General features: G+C 39.5%; 1 protein-coding gene across 2 annotated transcripts in view; it reads right to left on the minus strand.

Annotated features, from left to right (window-relative positions):
- Nucleotides 1–19,865, minus strand: part of Runx1t1 (RUNX1 partner transcriptional co-repressor 1) — a 111,004-nt gene that overhangs the window by 81,867 nt on the left and 9,272 nt on the right. The window contains exon 1 of one of the 2 annotated variants that reach the window (XM_087190596.1): nt 2,976–7,284. The exons of the other annotated variant lie outside the window; for it this stretch is intronic. The gene's annotated coding sequence lies outside the window, so the exon portion shown is untranslated. Of the gene's footprint in view, nt 1–2,975; nt 7,285–19,865 lie in introns of those variants that run through there. 2 annotated transcript variants of the gene reach the window in all.

Below are 19,865 nucleotides of genomic sequence, written 5' to 3' on the forward strand. Positions count from 1 at the left end.
TTCCACATTCATCTGCTTTATACCCTTTTGTCCTGTTTAAGATCAGGAAAAAATGAGAGGTGGGGTCGCCTCTTTATGAAAGAAAAATTTAAACCCTCTGGCACAGGCAACCAGCAAATGTCCACTGAGCAATGATGATAAAAATAGAAAAAATCTAAGTTGCCCAAACAACAGCAAAATAATTCCTGCATGTGACAAACAGAGGAAGACACAGGCAGTTCAAGGGCCCAGAAACTGAGCACGAGCATCTGTGAGACACTCAGCTGCCAAACTGCACGTCAGTCCAGGTGAACACCACCATTCAAAGCCATCTAACACTGTCATGGTCTTCAAGTACACAGGACTTTCCCTCCAGTAACTACTGGCTGTGTGTTGTCACAATAAGGAAGGATATAAGGCACGGATGTCCAGTCTAGTCAGTGACAATCAGCCAGAGTTGTTGGTAAGTCAAAGCAGAAAATTATGAAGGTGCACGAGATATGCGCCTGTGGCTGAATCATAAGCAAAGAGCAGGATCTTAAAGGAGTATGTCTTGAAATTAATTAAATGTATTCTAAGGGCAGGCGTGGTGGTGCACACATGTAATTCCAGCACTCGGAGGCTGAGGTAAGAAAGAAGATCACCACAAGTTTGAGGCCAGCCTGGACTACATAGCTAAACAACGTCTCAAAAAAAAAAAATTATTATAGGAGGAAAAAAAAAATAGTACTTTTGATTTAAACTTCCTATTGTAAGTAAGTGGAAAGCAACCAAGTTTTTAAGCAGCCAAATGACATGCTCATTTCTGTACTATGGGTATAGTATATCCTGAGGAGAGAATAAATAGGATAAGAAAGGCAAGAGTGAGCTGGGCTTGATGGCACATGCCTGTAACCCTAGCCCTCCTGACAGGGTGGAGATGGAGAGCTCAAGGCCAGGCTGGGCTACACAGTGACTTCAAAGACACCCTGGACTACACTGTATAAAGAGACCTATCTCAAAAACAAAACAAAACAAAAGAGGCATTTATTGATCCACCCATCTACAAAGTCTAGATACTATTTCAGACAACAAAAACAAGCCAAGGAACAAAAATAGAGAAAAATTACTACCCTCAAGATCTTTCATTCTAATGGTGGGATCAAGTTACCCCTGGGTTTAAATGTTTCTCATCCCTCTTAGGATAAAATCCAAAACTGAAATGACCTGTACCCTGTACAGATTTAATCTCCCCTTCCCTATCTTATCTCACACCTCAAAGGTTTAATCAGTTGCAAACTTCATCTGACCTCAGGGCTTTTCCCTCTGCCCAGAAAACCACATCTCAGCTCCTTCGGGAAAGTGTCCTTGATTTCTCATGTGTTATAACCTCTATTGTACCATCTGTCTTTCTAGGGATTACCACAACTGTTACAAAAATTATACAATTACTTATTTTTCTAATGCCTGTAAGACAGTAAAGTGCTGCACAAGGGGAGGGAGCATATCATTTCATATCATACATGTATGATCTCATGTGTTAACTCAGTCCTAGCATTTACCACATTGCTCAGTACCTAGCATGAACAGACGGGGAAAAAAATGGGGAGTTTTCTATTTTAATATTACAGATTTGAAAGTAGAGCAAAGGAATCAACTCCTTATCTCCTTAAAGTGTGTCAAAGTTTGATTTAATGACAGAAATAACAAAATAATAACTGCTGACAGCGAAAACCATTCTCTCATCTTTATACTTCATTCAACTACAATGGGTTTCCATCAACACCATTCTACCTAAACTACCCCAACAAAAATAGGAACTGTTCTGTGGTTACTCCCCCAGCTATCTATCAGTCTTTATCTTGCTTGACCTCTGGAACTCTGACCTGTCTCTGGCACCTCCTGTTACTTCTCCCCAGGGCATGTTCATCGAGTTATCTCCAGGAGGCTCAGGGAATTCCTTTTACACTGCCTCCTCTTCCTAAACAGTTTCACCCCTTCTGGTCCCTAACAAAGGCCTTCACGTTTTATGAAACAAATTCTGCCTGGGAAGCACTCTCTCCTGAGGGAGATCTTATTACTGGCTTAACAACTCTGTCTGGCTATCCCACTGACAGCTATATTTAGAACCAATGAAATCCTTTTCTTCGGGAATCTATGCCTCCTCCCATATGTCAATCTCTGGACAGAGCATCCTTTCAACCAGCTGACCAGGCCCCAAACACCACAACCATTCCAAGACTTCTTCTGTCCCACTACCTCCTTCCCAGTGTAGCTCATCCCAATATCCCACCAACTGGAATTCCACTTTTAAGATCCACCCTTGGTTTACTTCCGATGTGACTTTCAAAACCTACTAAGCCTCTGAAAAATCTTCTCTGCCTCCAGTCCCTACCAGCCCAAATCCTTTCTCATAAGTTTCCAGAGCAGGATTTCCAAAATGTAAACCTGACAGTATCTACCCCTAACCCCCATCTAACTATAAAAGCTGGTCTGGATAAAGGATGATGGTCCTCACATTTTCAACTGCGTATCTCCAGGGTCTAAACATAAGGATTTGCACACAGTAGGCCCTCTGTGTAATACTAAATCATCTAAAAAAAATCAACATAGTCAAGATGTCCATTGCACCTTTATTCTGTGTAGATATACTCTAATTCTTAGAGTTAATTAAATCCTAAACATAATACCAACAGAATTTTTCTAGAATGAAAATTTACAGAAATGTTTAAAGTTAATTTGAAATATAAATGAAAATACTCAAGGAAACTTTGAAAATTAAGTGTAACAAGTTTAACCAAATATTTATTAAAATGCATGATAAAACTATAATTTGAACAATGTGTTGTTCGTATAGAATCACGGGATATAAATTTCAAACAAAAACTAAGTGTTCAGAAATAGATTTAGCATACAAATTTAGCATATGATAAAGACGAATCCTCATATTAATAAACAGCAATTAATTAAACTTTCCTAGGAACTACTACAGAACAGTTTAAAAATAGAAAGCAAACCTCTGTCTTACACACAGCCGGGTGTGGTGGCACAAGCCTGGAATCCCTGCACTTGGGAGGCTGGGCAGGCAGGTAACTATTTCCAGGCCAGCCTGGACTACACAGTGAGTTCAAGACCAGCATGGACTAGTGTGACCCTGCCTCAAAACAAACAAACAAACAAACAGACAGACAGAAATAGGAAATGAGCAAGACACATAAATGATCTATAACCCTATAGAGAAAAAAGTTTAATCTCAGTAACAAGGTCATCTTTTTCATGTAACAAAATGACATTTTGTCACTTCAACAAACTTTTATAAAATGGTAATTCTCCTGCAGGACAATCAGGCTATGGTTATATTATTTCTAAATTATACATATCCTTTAATGTACCAGGTTCCACTCTTTGGAAATTATTCTAAATATATAATATACAATATACGAAGAGTATATTTATAATGAGATAAATTGGAAACAACCTCACTATTTGACAGTGGCCATTTGGCAATTCAGATTCTAACATAACCATACAGTGGAACAGGACATGTATATTTATCTACATGGAAAGATCTTTAAAAACACACTAAGGGAGGGCAGAGGAATGGGGAAAAAAATAAGAACCAAGATATATCATATTAAGGTGCAAGATCCCAATGATGAATTGCATCATACTGTATGCCTAAAATGTACCAATAAACTTAATGAATTAAAAAAAACACACACACTAAGGGAGAGGAAAAGTTATAAAACTACATGGTTTAGAAGAGTCTGTTTTTTACAAATGTATAAGACAGTTATAGATAGATGGAGGCACATGTCAAAAAAAAAAAAAAGTCTGAAAGGAACTGCATAAGAAGACACAGAATACCATAAATGGCTATCTTTAAGGGAGTGGTTCACAGTGGAACCAAGCACTCCTATGTAGTGGCAAATAGTCACATTGTGATAAACCTTTTCCTGTTAATTGTTTTGCTCCATTTTAACACTAAAACTACTATATTTTATCCTTAGAACATCTCTGAATCTTGAATGAATACCATGGAATCCAAGCAGGATATCATGCAAGCTGGTAGTAATTTTTTCTTGATGAGGGATGTATACGGTAAGTATGTGCCTCAAAATCAACTGAGATCACATCTAGTGTGTTCAGATTTTCTATGAACACAACCAGCTATGAAAAAATGTTGACGGAAGATTGGACTGTCTTTGGAACTCTACCAAGGCTGTCCAGCTTCAGAATGAAGTAAAAAAGTAACATTTAAGACAACCAAAAGGGAAGGAGAGGGGTCCAAAAGGTACAGCTATCTATAGAGGTTTTATGTATCTATCACATGAAAACCCTTGAACACAAGCAGCACAAGAAAGTACTTACCTCAAATTCCAATTACCCAATAGAGCCTAGCACCAATGTTCATTGACTAAAATAATGAATGCTACTTTAATAAGGAGGTAGCAGACAGAAAGGAAAAGATGTAGAGATCATCGGGGGAAAATCTACATGGTATACTGGAACGTCATGAGACTAAAACCCTCAAGCAATCAATTAAATTCTTTATAAACCATCCAAGGAATACCACACACCAAAACGGAATCCTCTCCAGAAAGCAGCTTCACTGAAGCATTTCTTCTGGAGGGGTTTCCCCGAGACAAGTTTGGACAGCGAATAAATTATACTATCAAATTCCTTACATATCCATAGTCACACACTAATGGGAAACACATACACCCATGCACTTGTTTCAGTTTCACACTCACTCTCTACTCCATTGTGAAGATCTAACACAAGGTTTTGTACACACTACGGCAAGTGCTCTACCACTGAGATACCCTCCCCAGCCCACATCCAACATTTCCTACCAGAATCTCTGCCTGTTAATATTTTGCATAATAGAATTTTTCATGGAGTCCATGATCTTATTTTAATAAAGTAATTCAGGGAAAATATTCTAATTAATAAATTGCTAATAAATACCCCCTAAGGACAACTCAAATTCTGTTTACCAAAGAAACATCTGGCCAGGTGTGGTGACACGCACCTGTAATCCCAACACCTGTGAGGCTGGGGGAGGAGGACTGGGCTGAGTTCAAGTTCAGCCTGAACTACATAATGAGTTCAAGAGCAGCCTGGACTACACAGTGAAACCCTGGCTAAAAATGGAAAAACACTTGCATATGTATGCTCAAATCCCCCTAAATATGTCTATTTTCACCTCCCTTATTTCAAGATATTTTAAAACCAAGCACATCTCTTAATATCAAGAAGACCACTGGGGAGCCTAAACTATAAAAGTCTGGCTAGCTACAGTTTGAGTGACACATTTTTTACAATTCACAAACCACCTTAAGTTCCAGGGATGTCTCAAGTGAACACACAAATAAATTTCATGTTAAGAAGCCTTTAATGTAGTCTCATCTGTATTTCTCCTTTAAATGTCGGTAAATATGTTATTAAATTAAGATGACAGTCTAAATTCCCATCCATTTACTAGGAATCATCTATATTTCATATAGCACTAGAGATGTCTTCTCTGAGCTTGCAAAGAATCGTAATGGGGGGAAATCAAACCAAACGTTGATGGACAACTCCAAAGAGCACTCCAAGTACAAATGAACAGTGCTGGTTGCAGAGATCTATAAGGTCATTTGCAAGAGAACAACCTTCTTGATATTATTTGTCAGATAAATTAATCAGAAAAGTCGTGTCTAAACACAAAGCAAGCTGATCTCATTCACAGGTTCACTGTAATTAACTTATTCCTAATAATTCAAAATAGGAGATATCCAAAATCATCCCTATGATAATCTTACTACTTCCTCAACAGGCAAAGGGGTAGAATTTTTACATAAGACTAACATGACCACGGAAGTCCACTGTGACCATGACATCGACATCCCTGGCATGGGAGCAAGGAAAAACTGAGGGGATCTCTGTTTTAAGAGAACAGAACAACACCTCTGCCTTTCCTTTCTCAAAGAACAGTGGCCCGAATGTCATGGGAAAATTCCTAAAGCCTATTAACTATTTCTTTTTTGTTTTGTTAAATTCTTTTATTGGTACATTGTAGATATACAACACAATTACATTTCTCATTGGGAATTGTACCTTTACATAATGCATCTTGGTTCTTATTTTTTCCACATTCCTAGCCCTCCCTTCACTCCCTCCACCCTTCCCTATTTACAGACTTTATTTCCAATTTTTCCATTTCTCAGCATTTTTCCTTTCCCTTCTTTCCTTTCCCTTGCCCCTCCCACTGCCCCTACCCCTTTGGACCTTTTCTTCCTATTTTGCATTATCGATTATCCATTCTAATCATTGGTACATTTTAGGTATACAATATAATGACATTCATCATTGGAAATTTGCACCTTTACATAATCTCTCTTGGTTCTGATTTTTCACCCTTGTCCAGACCTCCCTTCAACTCCTCCATTCCTTCCTATTTACAAAGATTTTGTTCCTATTTTTCCATTTTCTCATATTAATCCCATTCCCTTCTATCCTTTTCCCTACCTTCCCCTTTGCCCCTTTTCTTCCTATTTCACATTACCTAGTATATATTTTAGTCCTTCTTTACACTTTCAGTTTCTCACACCAGAGAAACTATTCAGTAGTTACACATGTCCTATTTATTTCACTTATGAATATCACCTCAATGTGCATCCACTTAGCTATAAATGTCTCTAATTTCTCATTTTTTATAGCTGAGTAGTATTCCATTTCATTAAAAAACCACATTTTCTTGATCCAGTCTCCAGCTGATGGGCATTTGGGCTGTTTCCAAGTTTTAGCTATCACAAACTGTGCTGCTATGAACATGGGCACACATATATCACTGTGGTATGATTCTTTTAATTCTTTAGGGAAGATCCCCAGCAGTGGAATAGCGGGGTCAAATGGAACTTCCAGTCCTACTTCTTTGAAGTATCTCCATACTGATTTCCACAGTGGTTGCACCAGTCTACACTCCTACCAGCAGTGGAGCAGGGTTCCTCTTTCCCCACAGCCCCACCAGCATTTGTTATTGGTTGATTTCATGATAGCAGCCACTCTTTCTGGGGTGAGGTGGAATCTCAGTGTTGTTTTCATTTGCATCTCTCAAATGACCAGTGATGTTGAACATTTTTTCATCTGTTTATTTGCTATTTCTACTTCTTTGAGAAATGTCTGTTCATTTCAGATGCCCATTTTCAGATTGGGTCTTTAAATTTGGGAGGTCTGATCTTTTTAAGTTCTTTACAGATTTGAGATAGTAGACCTTTGTCTGAGGAAAAGCAGGTGAAGATTTTTTCCCACACTGTGGGTTGTCTCTTCACACTGCTGGTGGTTTCTGTTGCTGTGCAGAAGCTTTTTAATAAGAAGAGATCCCACTTGTTGATTGTTTGTGCTAGTTCACGGGCAACTGAGGTTTTGTTCATAAAATCTTTTCCTACACCGATGTCTTCAAGGGTTCTACCTAACCTCTGTTCCAACTGGTTCAGAGTTTCTATTTTAATATTTAGATCTTTAATCCATTTCGATTTTAGTTTAGTGCATGGCAAGATATATAGGTCTAGTTTCCTATTAACTATTTCTTAGGTTTAACTAACTCCATCTTCTTTCTCTCAATGACAACAACTGACTTCAACAATCGCAAGCTAACAACAACAACAAAAAACCCACTGGATGTTGCTCTGAGAAGCCAATGACATCGATGGCGTAGAGAAAATACCATCCCACTGAACGATAGGAACACTGCTCCTCTCTTCTGCTCCACTGGGAATATATATAAGTTCAGTAATAATAACTGCATTGCCAATTAACAACCTTTTAAAAAAATACACACAAAATCTGTCTTAACTTAAAAGGATGGTTTGCTACACGTCTTATATAGAGCTCTCAGGAACCATGGAAGAAAGATGGAAGGTGGGAAAGGCACAACTGGATCACAAACAGTTCCAAGCAGTTTCCTACTCGTTCATATAATCCAATGCTTATGGAATGTTTTTATGAACACAATAAATACTACAAAAAATATGACTTCCCCTTTCTCTTCTATAAATGGTCAGCTCATTTTCACCTTTTAGGTTTCAGCTTGGTGTCACCCCTTGGGGACTCCACTATCCCCTGGCCATCACAACCATCCCCCTTTGTTTCTTTCACAATACTTAGAAAACTCAAAATTCTTTTATATCCCTTTATCTGGACTTCAATTTCCCTCCCACCCCAGAGCACTGCTTCACTCTAGTCCTATCGCAGAGTCTGGGACAGAGGTTCTCATAACTATCCGTGGAAACACAAGAGGAAGGGGGATTCCAACTTCCAACAGAGCACTGATAGGAGATGAGTTGGTTGTAAACAGTAAGGGGAGGAAAAAAACCACAAAACAAGGGGGTGTCATAAAGCAGAAACACAATGGGAGGGTTAATGGCCACCAAGTTCACTCTGAGGTCTATGTTAGATTAAGGTAGTGATAACACAAAGAGGGAAAGCTAAACAACCCAGAGAGAAGGAAGAAGGGAGGCTCTGGGATTCAGTGAGCCCTAGCACCCTCAGCTTGCTACAGACCCAGACAGGGTGAGGCAATAAAGCCAGTGAGGATCACAAGAGGTTACGTTAATCTGAAAACACTTTTCTCTAGCTTAGTTCTGACACTCTTCTCTGCAGATGACCTCACACTCTACTTGAGTGACCCGAATATGGTCATCACGTATAAACCCCCGAAACCTCACCTCCTGCCTCCAAGGTCAGAAGAAGCACCTCTCAACCTCCAGAAAGCTTCCCACTAGAGTCGTTCTAGCTTCTCCCTTAGCTTCACCTGGTCCAGCTCTCTTTCCAGGAACAGGGCATACTAGGGCCTCTCTCACAAAGAGAACACAAAAACCCTCTCAGTGGAGATGTGGCATCCTCTGTCCCTCTACTGCCAGCCATAAGAGTTCCCCTCAGTAGCTCTGTCCACTTTGCTACCCACCACAAACAAGTTCCAACAATGGCACAGAGGTTACCTCCACAGATGGCCAAACACAAAATGCAATCTTGCCCTTCTAAATTATTGGCCCTGCTGCAGCATTTCGGTCCACCACCTCAGGCCCATGCAACCCTTTGTCCCCTTGTTTTAGTGACACCTGACTCTCTCGAATCCCCTATCACTGTTCTTTCTCTTTTCATCCCTTCTGATGCCCTGCTACTTCCCAGTATTCTTTTCAGAAATTTCCTTCTCTTTATGCCATATATTTTCCTCCTGTTAAGCCACTCCAAAGGTTTTAGCTATCATTGGTGACATCAAATCAAATTTCCAGCCGACTAATCTCTATTCAACAAACCTGCAATCCACTTCCCTATTGAGTATCTCAGCAGATAAACCTGAAACCTAATATTTCCAAGTAAGTTTACCATCTTCTCTTGATGTATTAGTCTCCATCCTGGTTAATGGCAACCTAAACCACAATCGAGTGTTTATCCACATGCACAAGACCCTGGGTTCAATAAACAGTATGGGAGCAGGTAAAGGAAAGGAGGACAGAGAAAGAAAGAACCAGATGAGAAAACTGAAACACAAAGACCAAGTACGGGAAATCACACTACTTATATTTTACTGCCAACAAAGCCCAAGTTCTTCACCAATGTATTCCCCTTTCCTCAAGATCGTGTTACTGTTCAAGCAAAGATATGAAGGAGCCAACTAATTCCTCTATGGAAGCTACACACGCAAATAATATACAATGAGTACTTGAAGAATGGAGTGAATATTTAAATTTTTTAAAAAGAACTTACTGAAGTTTATTAAAAGACACATTGGCAAGAAAGATGGCATAAATATGTGCAAAGGAAGGGAGTATTTTGAGTACTCTGGGTTGGATCATGTATCTTAATATAATAAATTTCTTAATTTAAACATTCACCATGTTTTTGATCACCCTTTGTTGATCAACCTTTTGCAGCAATATCTGTCAAATAAAAATGTTACAGTGTGTTCCCGTTCACATTATTCCCAGATCTGGTACCATGTGACTACTGGCTCTTCCTCAAAGTCAAAATGACCATGAAAGGGAAATGTTTTGAATCAATTCAGGACATCTGAAGCAGTCTTGACTAAAGAAACTCATGAAAGAGGACTTCCAGAATTGCTTCAGAAAGTGGCAACAACAAAGGGTTAAAACCCAGGAAAGTATTTTGAATGGGACTAATGGCATTGTGTCTTCTACTGTAATATTTTTAAAATTTATGTCTGGGCATGGTGGCACACACCTGTAATCCCAGCACTTAGAAGACTGAGGCAGAAGGACTGCCTTGATTTCGAGGCCAGCTTGAGCTACATAGTGAGAGTTCAAGGTCAACCTGAACTTCATAGTGAGACCTTGTCTCGAAAAAAATTAAGCATTCAGTGTACGAAGAAGTCATAAAATGTAGGGCCTAGAATGGGCATTCAGCAAGGAAAGAAGGTATTCATAACAATGACAGATATGAGCATAGCTGTGATAACTAAAATATAAATCCCACTAAAATAAATATAAATGCTATCTCAAAAATACAGAAAATAAAAAAGACAAAGGGAAAAATATAAAAATTAATCCCAAAGTAGGAATTTATGTGCCATCAAAACCAGTATGTTATTACAATGACATTTCAAAGCTTTGATGGCTAGATGCTATCACTGTTGTATTTCCCATTTTCTCAAAATTGTCTCCCAATCATATATTTGCACATTTTAGCTTTTCTACTTTAATTTCTATCTCAGGGCTCAATCTCTCACCCAAGCTACCATACTTGTGTGCAACCATCCACAGGATGGCTCCTATTGTTCTAAGAGGTTCAAACTCACCTATGGGTGAGTCATTTTTTCAACAAAATCCATTCCTGCCACTGATGTTATTTCCACTGAGGCACAACCTTCCTGCCAGCTACTCAGGCTCCAATTGGGAGCAGCATCCTTGCATCTGCTTCAACCCTTTTCCCTAAATAAGTCTTTCGATAAATTCCTAACCCACACTCTCCAATTCCTTGATACCTTAAAAATTGTCCCCTGCAAATCACGGCTCTCGCTGTCTCTCGATATTGCTTCCTAATTAATCTCTACTCTCCTGCCTCTCCATATCCAGGACAATAATTATCTCAGCTTTCCCTACCCTACTGGAGTTTAAGTTCCTCAGTCCTGGGACCACATCTTCCTCTCTCTGAAAGGTTTGCAGTATTTAAGCACAAAGTCTTTTCTAGAATCAGCACTCAAATGCTTTTATGTTAAATTGAATCCTATCTACTATTCAGCCACTAAAACACACTTGTACACTGAGGTGATGCCAATGTAGCTGCTAGAACTCAGTCACAGTATTCTGAGATGAAGCAACAACCTCATGGTGGTCAGAAAATTTAAGTGGGTTCAAGGAAATCATTCAAGTAATTAAACTGAGTGTGCCTGTGCTACATAGGAAGTCTACACCATTGCCTGTGTATTCCCAGAGGAGACATATTTCATCCATACCTGCACATATGGCCACTCATACATCATTTCAGATTGTCTCTGCCTTGAGAGAAAAAATATGACTTGTATCACACATTTGGTTTCTAATAGGCTGGTGAAAACTAGAGCAACCTGCACCAGCTTAACCCCCTATAGGGGCATTATAGAGGTTGACCTGACAGTCCTCAGTATGTGCAGTGCTTGGTAAGAGAAATGTGGAAGCAGGTTCTACATCAGAGCTTATAATGAGCTGCAAATAATGGCCCTTACTACAAATACATGATATACACAGATGCTTAACACTACTGCAGCTTGACTAATATTTTACTTACAGCAAATACCTGTTTCTTAATACCTCCTACCTAGAATGCATCTAAAAATGCTATAGTATAGTGGCCAGAACCTCAAAAAGACACACTAGCCTTGACGAGAAAAGAAGCAGAAAACACAAACTGGACAGAATGACAGGAAAATAAATATTTGTAAGCCTTATGGCATAATACAAGGTAGGAATAATGAGGAGGCACAGTTATGTGATGCCGTTTAGACATCTGACTCTGCGGCATCACAGTGGGAAGAATAAGAATGCGGGCGGCGAAGGTGATGCAGATGGTCCCTGGGATGGGGCATCGCTGGACAGCAAAGTGCTTTCGGCGGCCTAAGGAGATTCCCTGACCTCCCCTCACTAACCCTGCTGCCTCTGAATGTATCTTCAGTGCTCTTCCATCCTCACACCTGTCTAACCATGCTCAACCCACACTGGCCTCCTTCCTGCTTCTCAAAAGATTCAGGCCACATCCCAGCCTAACCTACATCCCACCAGCTCTTCCCCACATAGCTGCATGGCTCTTCCCTTCCAGCCCTCAAATCTCTGCCCAAACATCTCTCAAAAAGGCTCACTTCAACCACCCAAATTAAAAAAAGCAACACGACTCCTGCCGCAACAGCCCTAAGGACTCTGGTTCCCCTGTCTGGCTTTTCACGGTAATAATCTTCTCACATGCCACAGACTTTACCAACATGCTGTTTACCATTTACTGTCTGTTCCAGTCTTGGCCCACCCCAAATACACCAAGACTGTAACTTCTATGAGGGCAAAGGAATTTTATACGTTTTATTCACTAGCTCATCCCCAGGAATTAGATGAACCACATGCTTCATTAAGAGCTTAATAAATACTAATGAAAGTGTGAACTATAGCACTGCTGTAATTGAGTTACAGGCATTTTTCTGTAACATTCATCATCCATGTGTCCCATATCAAAACGAAAAGCACTAGCTATCCTAGACCCTTAAAAAAGGGAGAAAAAAACGAGAGTCCTTGACCTCACTCAATTTGCTCCAATACTTCTCCTAAGTGACTCCAGTCCCACCCGATGTGCTCACCCATTTCCCCAACATCTGCTGGACACCTGCCTGAGCCACATGAGTTTGGCACGCAAAGGAAACACAAGTCAAGGAGCGGGGAGCTGAGCATCTAAATGGTCTTTTAAAAATTACCACACAGGGCTGGGGATTTAGCTCAGTGGCACCGCATCTGCCTTGCAAGCGCAAGGTCCTGAGTTCGATCCCCAGTACCTAAATAAAAAGAAATAAATGTTACCACACAATTCTTTTAAGTTAAGACCCTAGGCTGTGGGAGTAACCGAGTCAATATACATGTGCTTGTTCCCAATGAGAAATGTAATTGTGTTGTATACCTAAAATGTACCAATAAAACAATTTAAGAAAAGAAAATTAAAAAATATATATATACATGTGCTTAGTATTCGAGGGGACCCCACTGCATAGATTGCCAAGAGGCAGAAAAAGTAGTGCACTCTGCATGTTCAACATGTGCTGGTAGAAAAATGACGCCCAACATTTAGCTCACCAAATGAACCAATTCAAATGTTCTATTTTCAATAAACAATTAACTTTAAACATAAACATTTACAATGAATATTGATTGCTTAGATGAGCATGCAATACAGTTTCTCAGGTGCTCAAGGACTCCTTTCCTCAAAATTTATGTGGCATCAGTGGTGTCAAGGCCTTTACCTCCTTTCAATCTGAAATTGGAGGAAATTCTGATATCATTAAGACACTGTTTGCAATATGACTTTTTTTGAGGGAGCGGGGGTTGAGCCAGGGTCTTGCTGTGTAGTCCAGGCTAGCCTTGACTCAGTGACCCTCCTGCCTCAGCCTCCCAAGTATGGGGGTTCCAGACGTGCACAAGGCCCAGCCTGCAATATGATTTTAGGATGACTAAAGCTTGCTATGCAATTCAATCCCTGACTACAGGACAACCTCTGCTGTGAAGTCTGCTGTGGAAGGAGGAGAAAAAGGACAGGGAGGGCTGAAGGGAGAGAAGACTGAGAAACAGGCAGAACCATATACGTGACGCCAAGCCTGGTCTTCTGAATGTAACACATGCAGTTTACAGAAAAAGACTGTGTCTAGTATGTCTTTAAATACATCTTGAGAAAACAAGTTTTAAGAGGGTGACAGAAAGCTAACTGTTTTCACCGCTGGAGCTTGAAAACTAGGTGAGAGAAACTGGTCAAATAAAAGCCACAGTTGCCAAGTAACTGAAGCTGAAAATAATTACACACTGGATATTATACAAGCTATGATGATGCCCTTAACAGACAAGAGGAGAACTCTACCAGTGTGGTTTGTAATGTTGTATCATCTGAGGCAACAAATTAAAATGAGGAGCTGGGGACCTGAAGAAGATGTGGAAAGCAGTTTTTTACCCATAAGGCCTCTGTCCAGAGAGACTCAACACAGGTCAATGTGCCTGTCTCACCTGGGAATCTTGTTTTTCTTTTTCCTCTCTTTCTAGAGGAAAACAAATACTATGTACAAATCTGTCTTTGTGACATGCTGCAGGAGAGACTCTAAATAGACGCAGGTGCTAGACAGACAATATCTAGGGTGACCTACAGATCTCACTAAGGCTGACAGGTAACTGTCCCTGCTGACTTATCCCGAATCCCTGCAAACCTATCACTTCTCAAAGACGCTGTTAAGAATCCAACTGGCACTTAACTAAGGAAAATGGAAAAAGTATTTGGCATCAACCGGCAGCTACTTTATTTTAAACTATGGTTCCCACCTCCCAACCTTCTTACATTCCAGCAAGAATACAGTAGCAACGAATGTGCCTTGTCTCATACAACATGCGGATGTTAACAGTTCTGTACAGTTCTACTGGACATCAAAAAACATTCCAAGAATTTCATAAGTGCTGACTAAACTTTCCTGAATTACCCACACCACCTCCTCCACATTCCTTAAGCATTATTTGTTTTCCTGAATATGTGGCGGGGGGGGGGCACAAAAAGCTACAAAGGACAGGAGAAACTGCAGCCCAAAACAAATTATAGTAACACAACCAATCCATATTCAATAAAGTTGTGCCTAAGACAGTGGTGGCGAACCTATGGCACGCGTGCCTCGGTGGGCTGTTTATAACATTAAAAGCTCTAAAAAGTTCACCATCCCTGGCATAAGTTCAGAGAAACCTGAACTCCTTTTAGACATTCAACCCCAACAACATCGGCCCCTACCCATCCCATAATCCTTCTACAGGAAGTTTGACAAGCTGAACATTACCTTGCAGACCATGAAAATAGTTGAAGGATTAGTCCCTGCAATTAAGTGCATAATTCATGCAAAAAACTAAGGAATTTCTTAATTTCTCCATTTGAGTGCACTAAAAATTCCTTTTGAAGTGCTTTAAACTAATAACTATGCAACTAATTGTCAAAGTTACTATCTTATGAATTAAAATTCTGTATAGTATCCTTCATATAACCATAATTTTCACTCTAAATATTCAGCAGTTTAGCCTCTTCAATCTTAAAAATGTCTTCAGGAAATAAACATATATGCAACTATATATATGTAGTAAATGATAGAATGCTACTTGTAAGGCAAAAAATCCCATTTCCATCCAATGAGATACATTTTAAATAAGAATACATTTTCTTTCCAAATCCTAAATTGTTTCACTGGGCATATACATACTGTTTTTTAACTTTTTTTGAAACAACAGCTCATGTAGTTCAGGCTGACCTCCAAATCTCAACCTCTTGCCTCAGGACGGCAGGTGTACACGGGCAACTATAGAATTGCTCGAGTCTTCTTCATTAGATAACTCTAAAATTAAGAGCAGTAGAGTCCAAATGCTGAACAGTACTACCACAACAATATTTTAACATTTTTTTTAATCAAGAAGATAACTAACAGTATGAAGAAGGAATTTTCAACAAGACACTGCCAACTATTCCTTGAAACCATTTGTTTTATGATCAGTGTGTTGGTAACAGTTCAGGTACCTATTAGGAGCTGGCATTGGGCTGTCTTTTTATGAATTATTTCATTTCATTCTCTCAATAATACCACAGTTTTAGGTATAAACTTCTGCTTTCAACAGATGAAAAGACATAAGCTCAAAGAGGTTAAATAATTGCTCAAAGTCAAACATCTAGCAAGTGGCAAGGACAGAATCCAAGAGACATTTTTCTGGCTCTAAAATCCATGCTAATACCAATTCAACAGGGTGCTTCAATGGATTTAAGGCTCATCACATTTCTCAACACAGTGCCTACTAAGTGTAAGATACATAACAGCTCAAGTTATCCTTTCAAAAGGTGATTTAGATCGTGTCACTTCCTAGCTTAAACCTCTGATGGTTTCCAGGCACACTGAGAATAAATCCCTAACTCCTACCAATGTGCTGGTTCCTGAACTTGGCTCAAGCTACCCTGACTTTTGAAAATGCCAATCATGTTCTCAGCCCCAGTGTTCTGTGCTTGCTATTTCTCTTACACTAAATCTTCTAATCACCTAGGTATCAGCAAAAATCTCACCTTAAAATGCCTTCTTTGCCCACCCAATCTCAATGAGCTCCCTACCCATCCACCTAAGTCTCTCTCCAGCCTGTTTTATTAAGGGTACTTATATGTGTCTGAAATTATCTTGCTCATTTATCTGCTTTTCATATAGTACTTGTCTCCTCCCAGCTCAAATACAAATACCCAGACAGGAGGGACTCTCAGTCTTCCTCACCATTTGTCCCTCAGCATCTTTAACAGTGGAGACCCCCATAGAGTGAGCTCGGTAAATACATACTTATTGAATGGATGACTGAGCTCTAGGTGCCAGGCAGACACACACACAATTAGATACAGATCTGACCCTCAAAAAGTGAAAAATCTCTAAGAAGATGGTTCTCTCCCACGGATCTCTTCTATACAAATGATTCCTCAAGGCTGGTAAGTATTTTGGGGTTTTTTTTGGTACTGGGGATCGAACTCGAGTCCTTCTGCTTTCGAGGCAGGTGGCGGAACCACTGAGCTAAATCCCCAGCCCTCCTCAAGGCAAAATGTTTTAAGTGCCATATGTGAAATACTGACATGTTGTGTGGTTTCAAAAAGAGGAAAAAAATGTTAAGTCATATACCAACATAATATCAAAAAACACATAATTTCATGAAGAAAAGGAGGGAAGAATAGAAGAGAAAGCACACGCGCACGCGTGCACACACACACACACACACACACACACACACGCACTCACTCATGTTATTCCTCAGAGCGGAAATGCTCCTTTCAGACATGGCTTGGAAGATATAAACATCATTGAAATTCAAAAGCAGTTCTGAAAGAGAAGATGCCTCACTTGGTATGCAAGGGATGTTTCCTCCCCCTGAATACATTATGAACTTGCAGCATGCTAATATGCCATGCTATCATAAGCACCAGATGGGGCAGTAGGCAGTACATGTCCCATCAAACCTCAAGAAGATGTATTAATGTTCATGCTCTTTAAAAAAAAAAAATCCTCTGCCTGCGTCCCTAGACTTCCACATTTCTTAGCATTCAGTCACTTTCTCTCAAAGCACAGTCCTCCAGGGCTGCTCCTCTTCAGCAGATGGTGCCAGGAATCATTCCAATCTATTTTATCACAGGAGGCAAAGGCCACAAAGCGTGTCAGACTCTGCTTACTGAAGGCCTACCCAGCACAAAAGAACAACAGAAGATTCAGGAGATGCAGGAAATAAATCTTCTTGAGGCGCTACTGAGGAAACGTTTTTTAATTATGCTGAACACTTATTTATGTTGAGCAGAGATAAATAAGAGGAAAACTTTCGTATGTCTAAACTTTCAAGATGACTTGCTTTCATTGTGAAACTAGGGTCTACACCTCAGTACTCTCTGACGAAGAGTGGCAAAATTCACAAGGTTACGACTAAGCAAAAGATGGCCTCAATTTCAGACAAGTGTAGAGTAAACAGAACCTGAGTGCACTTTGATTCACTTGCTTAGAAGCAACTATCAGAATACGGGAATATCCTGGCATTCCAGTCTTTACTGTCCTAGTTGACTTAGCCATGTCACCATCTGAATATGCCAAAGGCCACCGGAGCTCTGAACAAACACACGACTTACAACTTTTCAAGTGTTATTTTTAATATACTGCTAAAATTATTGATTTCTATTAATTTAGAATCTAAACAGATTTATTTATAAACAAAGAAGGGATATCTCTCAGGAGTACAAAGGAGATAAAAAAAATTAGAACAGTGGTCCTTCAACCTGAATATGCTAAAAAATCCACTGAGAGCTGGCTCAGACACCTCAGAGTTTCTGATTTAGTAGATTTGGGGTGGGGCAGAGAAACTGTGTTTCCAACAAGTTCTCAATTGTGCCCAATGCTGTTGTGGTCCACAGAATCCACTTTAAGAACTTATCTACACCAAATTCTACCATGTTTCAAAGTGCAGATGTCTTTGACCTGTGCAGAGTGCCAATAGGATCTTTCTATTAAGATACTCAATTAAGATACTAAACTGACCTTCCAAGAATTTCTAAGAGGCATGAATTCAGAAAAATACTTAAAAATCTCTGCCAAATTATCAAGATTATTCTCTCAACATCTACTATGTAATGCTATCCAGTTAAACTCAACAGTCTTACCCTATGCCTTTCAAAGGATCCAATGTAAATGTTGAAACAAATATAAAAGGGCAAAAAGATTTAAAGAAAGTATTAAAATAAGAAACCATGTTTTTAAAGGAAAAAATAGATATATATTGTGCCCTGAATGAATTATCCTAGCAGTCTCTCTAGAGACTGGAAGATATATTTTACCAGCATATCAAATTGCTACTCATCTATGCTTACTGATAGAAGAAACTGTTGTCTGAATTTCCTGTGTAACTAAAAAGATAAAAACATTTTGTTCATATTCATTTTTTGCAAAAATCTTACTCAATATATTTCATGGAGGACAGGAGAGTTACACCCATACTCCAGCTGGGTAGCAAGGATGAAAGAAAGACAGCAGAAGAACATTATGGTGCCCAGGTGGAAAAAGAGCTCATGTACAACTGCTACTTCTCAAATACTCTTCATTTCTTTATGATGAAAACATTCGTGATGCTTTGTTCTCAAGTTTTAAATTGTACGGCGATTATGGTTAGCTGCAGTTTCCCCACTGTGCTCTAACACATCACACAACTTCTTGCTCCTATCTAACTGCACCTTACAATCCTCTGATTAACCTTCCCCTTCACTCGCTCATGCCAACTGTTATACATTGTATGCTACTTTTATTTTTATTTATTTATTTTTTTGGTACCAGGGATTGAACTCCATCCTTGCGCTAGCAAGGCAGGCAGTGGAACCACTGAGCTAAATCCCCAGCTGCTATGTGCTACTTTTAGTAAACACGATGGTGGTCAATTATCAGATTTCATGTTTTTGGTGGTACTGCGGATTGAGCCCAAGGCCTTTGCACTGAGCTGCATCTTCAGCCCTTTTTTAATTTAGAGATAGGGTCTCCCTAAGTCACTAAGTTACCCAGGTTGGGTTCATACTAGTGATCCTCCTGCCTCAGCTTCCCAGAGTACTAGGGTTACAGGTATGTGCCACTAAACCTGGCTATTATGAGACTTATTATGTATGCAACATTAACTATTACACAAGTAGCCATTAATAAAAATATATAGCCAAACAAAAAGTGTTCTTTATCCTTAACTCAAAGAAAATGCTTGATTCATTTACCATTTACCAAAAATTTTTATGAGTCATTTCTTTTTTTTTCCTTCATTAATTACCATACTTTGGGCATTATCTTTTTCTTTTGAAATCTCCATGAATCCCAGTCTACCTCATCCTCTCACTCATTCATTCATGAAGCAAACATTTGCTGAGGACAGGCTCACAGGTAGCCTGGAATGGAAATATTAGAAGTCGCAAATCAAGACCTTAATGTAAACAGCAGCTTTCTGGAGGAGAGCTGACGATGCTTAAAATATCTGTTTTAAAGAGTGAAGAAGCACCCATACCTTGGGATACAACAGAACTGAAATAAAAGGTTATACTGAATCCAGCTCTCCAACATCATTTTACCCAGAAAGGAAATGGAATAAGGGAGAAAAAAGCCCTATGTGACCCATGCTGGTGCCACAAATAAA

This window comes from Heterocephalus glaber, unplaced genomic scaffold (genome assembly GCF_053883595.1).
Source record: "Heterocephalus glaber isolate CG9 unplaced genomic scaffold, H.glaber_assembly_v1.0 deba00001553, whole genome shotgun sequence".
NCBI lineage: Eukaryota > Metazoa > Chordata > Mammalia > Rodentia > Bathyergidae > Heterocephalus > Heterocephalus glaber.